The sequence below is a fragment of the Armigeres subalbatus genome, chromosome 2 (assembly GCF_024139115.2).
Source record: "Armigeres subalbatus isolate Guangzhou_Male chromosome 2, GZ_Asu_2, whole genome shotgun sequence".
In the NCBI taxonomy this organism is placed as follows: Eukaryota; Metazoa; Arthropoda; class Insecta; order Diptera; family Culicidae; genus Armigeres; species Armigeres subalbatus.
The window spans coordinates 340,853,711-340,866,630 of NC_085140.1; the positions used below are offsets into that span (position 1 = coordinate 340,853,711).

Here is a 12,920-nt window from a genome sequence, read left to right on the forward strand (position 1 = left end):
GAGTTTAACAACACACCTATGGTCTTGAGTATTTGTGGCTACTTCTAATACGATGGATAAATTTCACATGAGATAAACACAATAACAATAAATAAATGTGTTCTTGCTCGAACATCCGTGATAAACAGGAGATCGTAGTATGCATTGACGGCAACAAGTTGAGAATTTTTCGCAGGTGTCATTTTTGTCATTTTTTTTGCTTGAATTACTTTTAGCTAAATAGTTAGTTGTCCCTCAAGAGGCTTTTTCATAATAATATTGCTGTTGAGCTGGTGATCTTCTTCACGGTTTATCGCTGCATTGTCGAAAGAGTTGTCGCAGCGGGTTGTTAAGTGAAACTGCCACAAAAGCGGAAGGAGGGATGTGTGTTTCAGCCTTGAATTACATCTTTCTGAAGTGTTGTGAACCGGACAAATTGAAATTACTTCCGCAAGACAAGAAGCAGAATAATAAATACAAATATCAACCTGCGATCAAAGTGTAGATTCCTGTTTTGGGCTTAGGTGTAAAAAGCTAAGCGCCGATTTCTTCACCTCCGCTTAGGCCTTAAACCAGGTTTAAACGTATGGGTAAGCACCGCTTAATAGTTAAGCGAAGGTGAAGAAATTGGCCCTAAGTGAATTATTGAGTACTTTGCACTTTATTAGACTCCTGAGCTGAAATTATTTGCTCAGTTACAATCCCTCAGCTCAATATGGAACGCATGCTTGCTATGATTTTTCTATGCTTGTTTTGATTATTTTCCATTTATTTGCTTGTCAAATTTCTGCTTCATATTAAGCTGTTTGAGCATTTCCCAAAGAAAAAAAAAAACTATTCTTGGAGGTGAGTCATGAAATATATAGTGATTGAATCAACAATTTTACAAATAAAGCACTTATTCCACAGCATGCATACTATTCTTTGATTGAATTTGGTATGGAATATCAAGTCGTATTCACTCAGAAATCAACCAAATACCACATCGAAATGCAGCAGCAATTGAAGAAAAACTAATTTCGGCCAATCAGAAGATTTGTTCGTGGAATTCATCCGAACATTTATTAGAATGGAGCTGGTGAAAAGAATGGTTTATTTGAAGCTGACTTGAATTAAATATTCAAAACTAAATAAATCCTAAAACAATTCAAAGAAGAAATAAAGATTTCTTATATTCACTATAATATAACTGAAAATGATTTGTCCCGTATTTAACGTAGAGGCGTAAAGGCATTTCTTTGATGTTGTTCATCCACAATCCGAAAGTGCAAAATCTAATGTAAAGCTGAGTTCCGAAATTCAAAGCCTATGGTGGACTTATAAGTACAATGATTGCAGACAAGTGTTAGTGTTGGCGCCGTAAAAGCCGATCAGGGAAGATTTGCAAGGGTCTCTGCTTATCAGGCATCAATATGAAGCTAACCTATGCTGACACGCATTTAAATGTCAACTTCTCAATGATGACCAACAGTAATTTGACAGATTACTAGGATGAGGAAATAAGTTCAGCCGATGACAATTTTCGCAGAAGTCTAAACATTGATAGCATAAGCAATATTTATTTGCCTATTTTTGTGTTTAGTATGTTGTATAATGTGTAATTCCACTGTTGAAAATTCTTTATAAGTTGATATTCTATAACTTTACAACGGTTACAGTAAAGCAGATCCTGTCATACAAATTTATCATCAGCAAAATTCACTCCATTGTGTTTGTGTTCAAATTTTCTTGAATTTTTCAGCAAAATGAATAAGATAAAACTCATTAAATTGTTTTAATATATGTATTGATTTTTCTCAAAATTTCATCTCTTTTAGGCATCTCTGGTGTGTCTTATATTCTTACTATTTTAACACGGAAGGCGATATCCTACTTTTTCCGACAGGGAATAAACGAGAAATAGTCGTTTTATCACAACTCTTCTGCTATAGTCAATTGAGAACTGCTCCCTTCTTCATCTTATGGTAACTGTGGCATCTTATTTAAAAAAAAAAGAATGAAACTTCAATTTTGTCGAAATTTTCTTAGATTATATCATGAAAGGTGATTAAATCTAGACCAACATTTGAAAAGGGCGTAACAGCCAAAATTTATTCTTTCCGATTCTTTGTCTACATATAAAGCTTTATATGTAGACGAAGAATCAGAAGGAATAAGTTTTGGCTGTTACGCCCTTTTCAAATGTTGGTCTAGAAATATTGAAGAATGAGAAGTTTATTTATGATCGAAGTGTGCCTTGACCGAACAGTGCTGGCAACAAAAAATTCGCAAAATAAACTCTATATTATCCTTCCATATGAGGCCAGGCTCGTCCTTTCTCCATGTTATAATACATATAATCGCGAATCCTCCCAGAAACAGCCTTAGTTTTGTTGATGGACTTTTTTTCATAGTTGAAAAAGTGGAAGTTTGTTCCTTGTCCAGTCGTGTTTCTCCAGTAAGCAGAGCGATCGGCCGGTCATCGAAATTCAGTTCTGCTTTGTGCGGAAAGCAAAACTGCGGGTGAAGTGCATATGACTCGTCGGCTTCTATCAAAGCGAGTATCACGTCAACAATTTCCTACCTATTCCTTAATTGACCTGCTTTCGGACACGGCCGGCGCTGGTATTGCTTATTTTTAGGTCACCAGTTCTTACACATTGAAGATGATGTTAGTCCCACACTTCATCTATTGGTTCTCTGTGTAATTACAGCTGACCTGGCAATAACGGAGTAGCAACCGTGGGCGGTCAATCATGCTCATGCTCGTGCTCTTGCTCGATCATCCGTGTTAAACATGTTCCGAGGTTGTTTTATGACATTTTGCAAATCAACCCGAATGTCTCGCAAAGCTTCACAAACATTTTTTGGCCTTCGTCTTTCTGTTTTCTCTGCTGTATGTAGGTAGGCAAGAAAAAGGCAAAAAAGTGTTTGCAAGTATTTTGCATTGCCTACTTCTCGTTTTGTGAGTAATGTTCGCAGATTTCAACCAATGCGTAGTCGCGTATATAAGCACTAGACCCAGGGTTTGAATAAAAAGGAGAATGAGAAAATCTCTCACTTATCATGTCCATATATACGCTCGAGAGGTAGCACACCGTGAGAGACGTTTTTTTTGTAGCTGTTACGATAATGAACTGATTCGGGGGGCTACAATCCATGATAAATTTCTTTTAATAAGCCCCAATTGCGGGGGGCACCGGTTCTGATGATGCATTTCAACTTGTTTTACACAGCTGTGCGAAAAAATTATGGTCCCCAACATAAAATGAGCGAGAACAACGCGTTTTATCAAACCCCTTCGGTAGGGGCCGCCTATCCGAATCAGTTTTTTTCCAACTTGTATAGAAATGACTAACTTGCTAACTCTTAAACGACGAAAATTCATATGGGACTGATATGCGATCATGGGCAGTATACAAGTGCGATAGTTTTGTTTTCATGGCTTGTTATGATTCGAAGAGGTTTTTACCTCTCTTTTATCGCGGTTCGTTATCTATTAGGAGCGATTTCTGCAATCCCTGACTAGACCAATTAAGATATGCAACATTCAAACCTTTAAAAAGATGATGAACCATCCAATGCGACCAGAATGAGGTTATTCCACATGAAGTTACATGCATATGAGATTAGAAGTTCATCACTACGCTCGATGATTTGTAGGTCTGTAGCCAAGAAGTTCTTGGATGACCTAACACAGCGCACAGGTCTAGTGAGAAGTAATATTATAAAAATTAGGAAAGGTCAAAAACTTGATGAATGGTGCAAGAGCATATTACAGTCTTGTGGCTTCGAAAAGAAGATGTTTTAGGGTTCGTACTATTTGTTTCGGTGAGACGAAATAATATTTTCGGGTCGAAAGATAGACTGACTTAGCTTCTGACGTACTTACGTGCGATCATAGTGAAGCCCTCAGAGCTAGCCCAGAGAAGAACTACATTAACGACAGATTATCAGCAATATATAATTGGCATAGACGAAAATGTAAATCTCGCTTAACTTTTCAAAGGTCCTAAGTAACATTTTTTCAGGATTTCATGTGAGTATCGCAATCAACAGATTAACATGAAATATGTTGATTGCATAATTCAGATTAAATCATGGAAAACATGTTACTTAGGACCTTTTGAAAAGTTAAGCGAGAAATGTTCGGCAAACGGCACACCATTCACCGGCAACAAGGAGTAGCGTCTTCACCAGAAAGGATCCATTCGGGAAAGTCCCTGGATCGCGTCAACATTTTCTATTGGTCAATAACACCAACGTCAACATTTTCGATTATTTGACTAATTTCAGGTCAACTTTCCAAAAAAAACCATCTGTTTTAGGGCTTCTATAGTATTCTATATAATTCGGGCCTGGTGGTCTCACAACTGGATCTCAAACAACGAGCTCCATCGTCGTTGTCACCAGAGCCCGATAGCAACAGAAACTAGGAATCGGAAGTGGGGCTGGGTCAGCCGCACTCTACGTAGGGGCGGAACCCAGCGGGACATCGCAGCAGAGGCAGACCCAGAGGCTCTTGGCGGCGAAGCCTCAATAAAGATATAAAAGAAGTCGACCGAAATCTTACCTGGCAACAGGTTAAAGCGATAGCTGGGAAACGCTCAGGATAGAGATCTTTCAAGTCGGCCCTTTGCACCACCGGAGGTGTACATGATTCATAAGTAAGTAAGTTAATAGTAAAAAACCAAAATTATAAAATCAAAACAGGGATTAAATTCAAATTTGGACTGACATTCGCCAGATTTTGGGAGAGCATCAATCTCAATCTTTAAGCTGATTAACATTGCAAATTTTTTTTTGATTTTTTGTTTCTGTTTTTTGTTATAGTAGAAGACATTAAAAATTTATTTTTTCTTGTATTGTTGACCTTAATTAAGTCAGAAAATCAACTGAGATAATAAAGTGAACTATTTTTTGTTGAGATGGGGATGGAAAACAGACAAATGTTGGTTAACAAAAGAACAAAATCTTTTGAGTTCATTTCAGAAAAAGTTCCAGCATTTGGCTGTTTAAAGAATTAAAGTAAAATAATTATACGCATAAGTAAGAGGGGCCCTCCCCAGCCGTGCGGTAAGACGCGCGACTACAAAGCAAGACCATGCTGAGGGTGGCTGGGTTCGATTCCCGGTGCCGGTCTAGGCAATTTATTGGAAATTGTCTCGACTTCGCTGGGCATAAAAGTATTATCGTGCTAGCCTCATGATATACAAATGCAAAATGCAAAGATGATAAATATTTGGAAAATAGATTAATCATTTCATATTATTTTTGCTAGCATGTCCCTGGTAAGCGTGCTATTGGGGGCATCTAGAACGCACTCTCACAGTCAGTGTGGTAGTATCTTACATGCAGCCAATTAGCATCCACGGTCAATAAGATGTTTTGATTTTATCCATTTGTTTGCATGCTACCTCTATTGAACGCAAGCAAAATGGCTTTTAAAATAAACAGCAACCCATCTTTATCTTTCGTATGTTCGAAATCAACCATCACTCGTCCCAAGTGAGCTGAAAAAACATGCACCTGATAGGGACAGTGTGTTAACATTTTGTCCATTTCACTCGAGACTTTCGAGACTGAGATATTGTGGACATTCATCGTCGTTTTTTGCTGTTTGGCGTCAAAACCAAAAGTAAGCCAGCTAGCTGGTGAAATTCTGCTTAGAAATACAATATGGGAATTTATAATGATAAATGTGCTCAACCTTAGCATATTGGGTCAAGATTTGAGCCGTATACCCTATTAGGAATATTCATTTGTAAGTTCTAAGAGATTTTGAACTTTTACAAAATTCTCATGTCTGGTACAGATGCGTTCTATGTGCGTTAAATCTTTAACATTATCCCAAATATGTATCTTATAAATTGGAAAAGAAATCCTTATCTTTTAACTTGTAACAAAAATAACCGTCGTTGGTATGCACCTACAACGAGAAGCAAACAAATGAGAATCTGCGTGAAAAAGGAAGCAATTCCAACTTCTCACGCTGCTCACGGTGGTTCGTTTTTCAACTGGAAAAATTTATGACGTTTTAAAAGTGTTACATTTTATACCCGGCTGTCACCCATAAGCGACCGGAAAGCATACATTTTATGTTTCTCTTTTCAATTGTCCAATCACGCGATTCTAGTGTATAAAAAATACATCACGCCGCTCGAACGTAAATGTCGCACACTCTAGGCTTGTGCTAAGAGTGTGGTTGAATACATTTTTTTCCATTATTTCCATACAAATCACCCACCACCCACAAGCTGCCGAAAACCCCACTCGGGAAGGCGATGTAAAGCTATAAAGCATCCACCTTTTATTCGGTCCTGATATGTCCCCCTGTGCGTGGAGGATCACATTTTTGTAAGCCACAGTCAGTGCCAGCGCTGCTGGGCTTCGTCGTAATTGTGGCTGTTTTATTTTCGCATTTACACAGAAGGCTTCCACAGAAGGCTTTCAATGTTGTTCCATTCAATGGGTGGGTTATTAATAAATTATAAAACATTCATATGGTCCTTCTGATAATAAATTTTCTGCATCGGTCGCATGCCTGTTTGTCACGCAGATATCATTTGATATAAACAACTTTTTCGGAAAGTACGATATTCCTTTGATACTTAAAATACACTTGAAAATTATATTATAATAATTTACATAGGTAATTTTTTCGTAAGAAAAAGTGAAAAGCAGTGTCCTGTATAAGCACAACCGTCCATGAAATAGAATGTCCATGTAGGTATATAGAAAGTAGCAAAGTAGCAATGTGACTGGTTTGAGATGGGACGCATATCCTTCGGCGTATAATATTCAAGAACAAAGTTATTTCGAACAGAAAACAATTATCGGACTGTCATATAACTTTTCTTTCGCGGATAGCTTTTAAATTAAAAAGTTGAGAGATAGCCATAAGCTAATTACTTTAAGTGCAAACCTAGGTTTGGAAGGCCTTGGAAGGATAAAGTATTGTAAATTCTGGCGAAAAAAGACCTCATTTTCGAACCTCATTTCGGAAAAACATCCTCTTCACGTATTATCAAGTTGGTTTACAGCTTCAGTCATCAAAAAATCATGATATTCATTAATAGGAAACAATTTTTGATAATGGACTTGATTTTGTACTTATCCCGACACAAAACAACGATACCCCGCGTTATTATCAAAAGGTGTAACAGGAAATCACTTTAACATCCGATTCGCATCCTTGTCGATCATGCCTTTTTTACTCCATCGCCGTGAAAACCATCCGCTCAGGGTTGCGAATTCATTTCTTATTTATCGGGAACAAATGAAACGAATCTCCTGCTAGCGAAGTTATCGGATGTAAGAAAACAGACGTGGAAAAAATTTACTGTCGCGGGAAGTGAAAGCGTACCGGTGCGAAAAAAGTCTTATTCCATCAGCGAGATTTTCTTTTTCTGTCTCTCTCTCCTGTCAAGGCCAATTTCCTTGGTTTCAGTAATGATGTTTGCTGCCGGATGTAGGACCATGGAGACGGTAAATGTGCGACACGCACACACTTCGCACGAAATATCTGCGCCAGCGGGTGCCAATGTCGTCTCATTTAATAAGTTCAGACTTCAGTTAGGTGAATAGATTGGAATTAGATTGAATGTGGGTATGTGAAAGTGAAAATACAATTTTCTGCTTATCTGAGCGGTACCAACATGCTTGATCACTCATTTGGAAATTGCTGCTTTCTTTTATTATATCTTTACGGTTAAAGGTCCATGTGCCTTCATAAAGTACTGTCCTTGAATCTATTTTTACAGCAGATTCCGCCGTTATGAAAACTATCTCACATGTTGTACAATCATATCAGTTGCTGGAGAATCGGTCCGTGACTAATTTTAATCATTTTGCGCTGCACGTACAACTTCCATTATAGGCATGGCACAGTCAGCTTTGAGTCGTCGTTAGAACGGATTAGTTTTACTCTACTGTCGTTGACGTAAGTTTGATGGTTCTGAACGGCTATGGGAACTTTATCGTTCCGAAACAAGGTTTACACCTGCCAACCAGTCAGTTTATCCCATTACACAATGGGTAATGAACAAAAATTTTGTTGCAATATGCGGCAGAAGATGTTGCAGAACAAACTTCACAGGTGCATTGATTCCAGGGAGCTCCGACCAATATACATCCTCTTGTTCTAGCAATAAAAACAACCGTAAATAATTTCACATAATCATACCTAACATGGAACCCATAAGTTTGGATAAGGATCAATAATATTCCGAGAAAAATATGTTCTTGATGGAACCATTGCACAATGTGCGCGTTTTAGTATATTGCGCTTGTCAACATGAGCATCACCAGAATATCGCCAGTAGCTAAACAAGTTATCTAAAAAAACTATCAATCATCAAATGTTCGATTTTTTGTAGATTCTCCCTACGGTAAAGTCAAATTGTTCGAATAATTTCAAAATGTATCACTCTAGTAATGGATTTGTCAATTACAGAAATTAGCTTGAAAAGACAATGACTGATTTGGTTGCAAAGTTCCAATTTTAGGCCCATCGTGCGTCGTGCTAAATGCAGAAGACTGCTATCAGACTCCTCGGCGCCGCGACGGAACGTATATGACAGAGCCCATATCGTACCGGATCGTAAACGGGAAAGTTTTTCAAATTAGATTCTTTCCACCGAATGGAATCACACGATTACGAGGATGATGGCGAAAAAGTCATTCACCGTTGACTGTTGGCGTTAATAATTGGATTTTTTCCTCTCATCAGATGCGTACCGTGTTTGGATCGGAAAAAGGCTGGATAACTGAAAGATGAGCTTTCGGTTATTGGATATTGGAAAGTGATGCAAATGGAATTAAGATTCTGCGTGATGCAATGAAGCGATGTATTTTGCCCGTTTCAACATTTGCAGATGCAGTGAGGTAAAGTAAATTCCTTCTTTTCATATGTTACTGTTTTGTTGTTTCCATCAATTATCCAATTTAATTTGACTAATAACATCATACGGCTGTTATTCATTATCTCCAGAACGTCCCAAAAATCCCGAGCTTGTGGGGGTAGTGTACACAAAAATAAACGTTTAAGACGACAACGATAAAGCACACGGCTGACAAACACTAATTGCTCCGAACTATTTTCTTTGCCAAACCCGGTGTCCCAAGTGGGTCCTATCCGCGCAAGGTTTCATTGACAATACTCCCCCGTTCCATAATTAGTACACGAGGGAAAAGTCGACACAAATGTGCAAAAGGCAGCGGAAAACTTCTTTTCCTTCTGAGCCGAGCGTGGCACGTTGGGAGCAATTAAAAGCGCAAACACCAGCACCAGTAATGTTAAGAAATTTATTTTCGGTGCCGAAGTGCCATCATGTTCGCAGCTGGTTCGCTGTAATTAACCTTTTGTTCCGTGTTGAGAGGATCCGTAAAGTAAGGGGAAGTGCTACATAATGGTGCAGAGGAGATTGCAATAACAGAATTTCCTTATATGTGCGTTGTATTCAGATACATTTTCCGACCTGAACTGTAAGGTTGTCTTCAGTGTCTCGATTCCTTTTCATGCTTTCATATCCATCTAATCTAAAAAACGAATAAAGCGCGGATCTCTAATCTAATGACTAATGACAATAATTAATAAATAAGAAATGAGTTAATTTGCATTTTATTTATTAGAATATATTAGCAGAATGAATAATAAATATTTTGGAAGCATGGGGTATTATATTCTCATTTACCCTAATATTTCGCCTAAAAAGGCGTGAGAAAAAATAACCAGGAAAACTGCCATAGAAAGGGTAAATGACAGTGAGAAAATGCTGTATTTTTTTAATCAGACTGGGTGGATGTTATCTGCTGATAAAAAATAATTAACGTGACGTCAGAGTATATTAGAAAAAAAACTTTTATTGTAGAGTTATCGAATAATATAAAAAAAAATATTTCGGAATATTGACATAGAATGTTTTACGAATAAAAACAACTTTTACTGTGTCTCGTTGGCTGATTTAAAGAAATTTAACCTATTTGGGTTAGGTTATCCCTTGCATTTTGACTTTTTTTAGCATTATTGATTGCTACTTTGTTATTGTCAAGCCAGCTGTAATGTAATAAACTTTGAGCGTTAATAACTCAGCCGTTTCAAGTATGAGGTTAATTTCTAATAAGGCCGATACAAATATTTAAAATCTATTTTGTCTCCCCCCCCTCGGATTTTTTTGCCAAAAAATAATATTTTGAGGGGGCAACAAAATAAAATTCGGATAATTTTGAAGATTTTCAAAACATTCTTTAACAAATCCGAGGAGTTTTTTGATTTTTTTCATTTTAATATTTATTTTTTATTATCCCCCCCCTTGACCTTTCGGAGACCAGTAGGACAAAATGTTAATTAAATATTTGTAACGGCCTTATTTAAAAAAAATTTTTTTACGATTGATAATTTGCTAATAGTTTAGCAATCGGTATCAGTAAATGAACCAATTTGAACCAGATTTCAAGTTGAACGGCTGCTGAATATTCAGTCCAAACTATTTCGTTGGTAGCGTCATCAGCAATAGAGTAACTAACTGTAACTGTACTAATAGAAAGAATTCTTAGGAAATTCCTCCAGAAATACCTTTCAATATGCCAAGAATTCCTTTAGAAGCTCCTTTATAAATTCCTTCGTGAATCCCTTTAAGAATTCCTCTCTTTGAATTTCATTTCGAATTGTTTTAATAATTCAAATGTTTGTGTGGCGACTGTTTTTTTTATATTTTAGTAATATACGGCTACTCAGTCTTCAAGTTAGTGAAACGAGTATGTTGTTTACCCTTTACAGTTTACTAATAGAAAATTCAGGATAAGGGGATGCAGTGGCGTAGTCAGAAAATTGATCTGGGGTTTTTCCGAACATTTTTTCGAAAAATAAAAATTCTTCTAAAATTTTGTCTCTGGGGGTGGGGTATGCCCAAAACCACCCCCGTGGCTACGCCACTGAGGGGATAATAAAAGTCAAAATAGCGACATTACCAGCAAGTGCATAGATATACAAAAGTTCAATAGTTCATACGACACAGTTAAGACCAGTTTGGACCAAGCAATAGACAAAAAACGACGTATATTCGCCCTGAAGAAGGCACAATCCGCGTGTCGAAACGTCGGGTAAATAGTATATTCGTTTCACTACAATAAAACTAAGTAGCGGTTTATTATTAAAATTTAAGAAAATTATTGAGCTCTTATAGTGGAATGTCTTCAATTGTCACCACGTTCTAATCTATATCTCTATATACTCGTCTAATGACAAGCATTAAAATTTAATTTCTTGAGAAATTCTTTTGGAAATTCTTTTAGAAACTCCTTCAAAAATTATTTCTGCAGGAATTTTGCAAGTATATTCTATATCAGCGGATCTCAACCTTTCCTTTAAAAGTTACCCCTTCGAACTTGTGTCTTTATTGAGGTACAATTTATTTTTACGCTCTAAATGGAAATAACCCTTAATCATAAAATATATGGAAAATGGATCTGAAGGCTAACGGGAATTATGGCTCTCCAAGAAATTATTAAATTTATACTGCAACTAACCTCAAGTCAGTCCCATTGGTATGTGGATGTCATATATAGGTGGAACTGACTTGCAGTTAGCGGTAGTATACATCAAGCTTTCTACAAGACTTAAGACTTCTGGTGGTTTCCGAATCTGAAATCTTGAAAGGAGGCTTCCGAGCCTCTTGAAAGGGAGACTTGAGCCTCTTGAAGGAGGCTTGAGGCCTCTTGAAAGGAGGCTGAGCCTCTTGAAAGGAGGCTTCCGAGCCTCTTGAAAGGAGGCTTCCGAGCCTCTTGAAAGGAGGCTTCTGAGCCTCTTGAAAGGAGGCTTGAGGCCTCTTGAAGGGAGGCTTCTGAGCCTCTTAAAGGAGGCTTCTGAGCCTCTTGAAAGGAGGCTTGAGCCTCTTAAAGGAGGCTGAGCCTCTTGAAAGGAGGCTTCTGAGCCTCTTGAAAGGAGGCTTCTGAGCCTCTTGAAAGGAGGCTCGAGCCTCTTGAAAGGAGGCTTCTGAGCCTCTTGAAAGGAGGCTTCTGAGCCTCTTGAAAGGAGGCTGAGCCTCTTGAAAGGAGGCTTTGAGCTTGCTTCTGAGCCTCTTGAAAGGAGGCTTCTGAGCCTCTTGAAAGGAGGCTTCTGAGCCTCTTGAAAGGAGGCTTGAGCCTCTTGAAAGGAGGCTTCCTGAGCCTCTTGAAAGGAGGCTTCTGAGGCCTCTTGAAAGGAGGCTCTGAGCCTCTTGAAAGGAGGCTTCTGAGCCTCATGAAAGGAGGCCTGAGCCTCTTGAAAGGAGGCTTCTGAGCCTCTTGAAAGGAGGCCTGAGCCTCTTGAAAGGAGGCCTGAGCCTCTTGAAAGGAGGCTTCTGAGCCTCTTGAAAGGAGGCTTCTGAGCCCTTTGAAAGGAGGCTTCTGAGCCCTTTTGAAAGGAGGCTTCGAGCCTCTTGAAAGGAGGCTTCTGAGCCTCTTGAAAGGAGGCTTGAGCCTCTTGAATGGAGGCTTCTGAGCCTCTTGAAAGGAGGCTTCTGAGCCTCTTGAAAGGAGGCTTCCGTGCCTCTTGAAAGGAGGCTTCTGAGCCTCTTGAAAGGAGGCCTGAGCCTCTTGAAAGGAGGCCTGAGCCTCTTGAAGGAGGCTTGAGCCTCTTGAAAGGGAGGCTCTGAGCCTCTTGAAAGGAGGCTTCTGAGCCTCTTGAAAGGAGGCTCTGAGCCTCTTGAAAGGAGGCCTGAGCCTCTTAAAGGAGGCTTCTGAGCCTCTTGAAAGGAGGCTTCTGAGCCTCTTAAAAGGAGGCTTCTGAGCCTCTTGAAAGGAGGCCTGAGCCTCTTGAAAGGAGGCTTCTGAGCCTCTTGAAAGGAGGCTTCTGAGCCTCTTGAAAGGAGGCCTGAGCCTCTTGAAAGGAGGCTTTGAGCTTGCTTCTGAGCCTCTTGAAAGGAGGCCTGAGCCTCTTGAAAGGAGGCTTCTGAGCTTGCTTCCTGAGCCTCTTGAAAGGA

General features: G+C 38.8%; 1 protein-coding gene across 4 annotated transcripts in view; it reads right to left on the reverse strand.

Annotated features, from left to right (window-relative positions):
- Window positions 1-12,920, reverse strand: part of LOC134212850 (ubiquitin-conjugating enzyme E2Q-like protein 1) — a 292,956-nt gene that overhangs the window by 116,355 nt on the left and 163,681 nt on the right. The window lies entirely within an intron of this gene.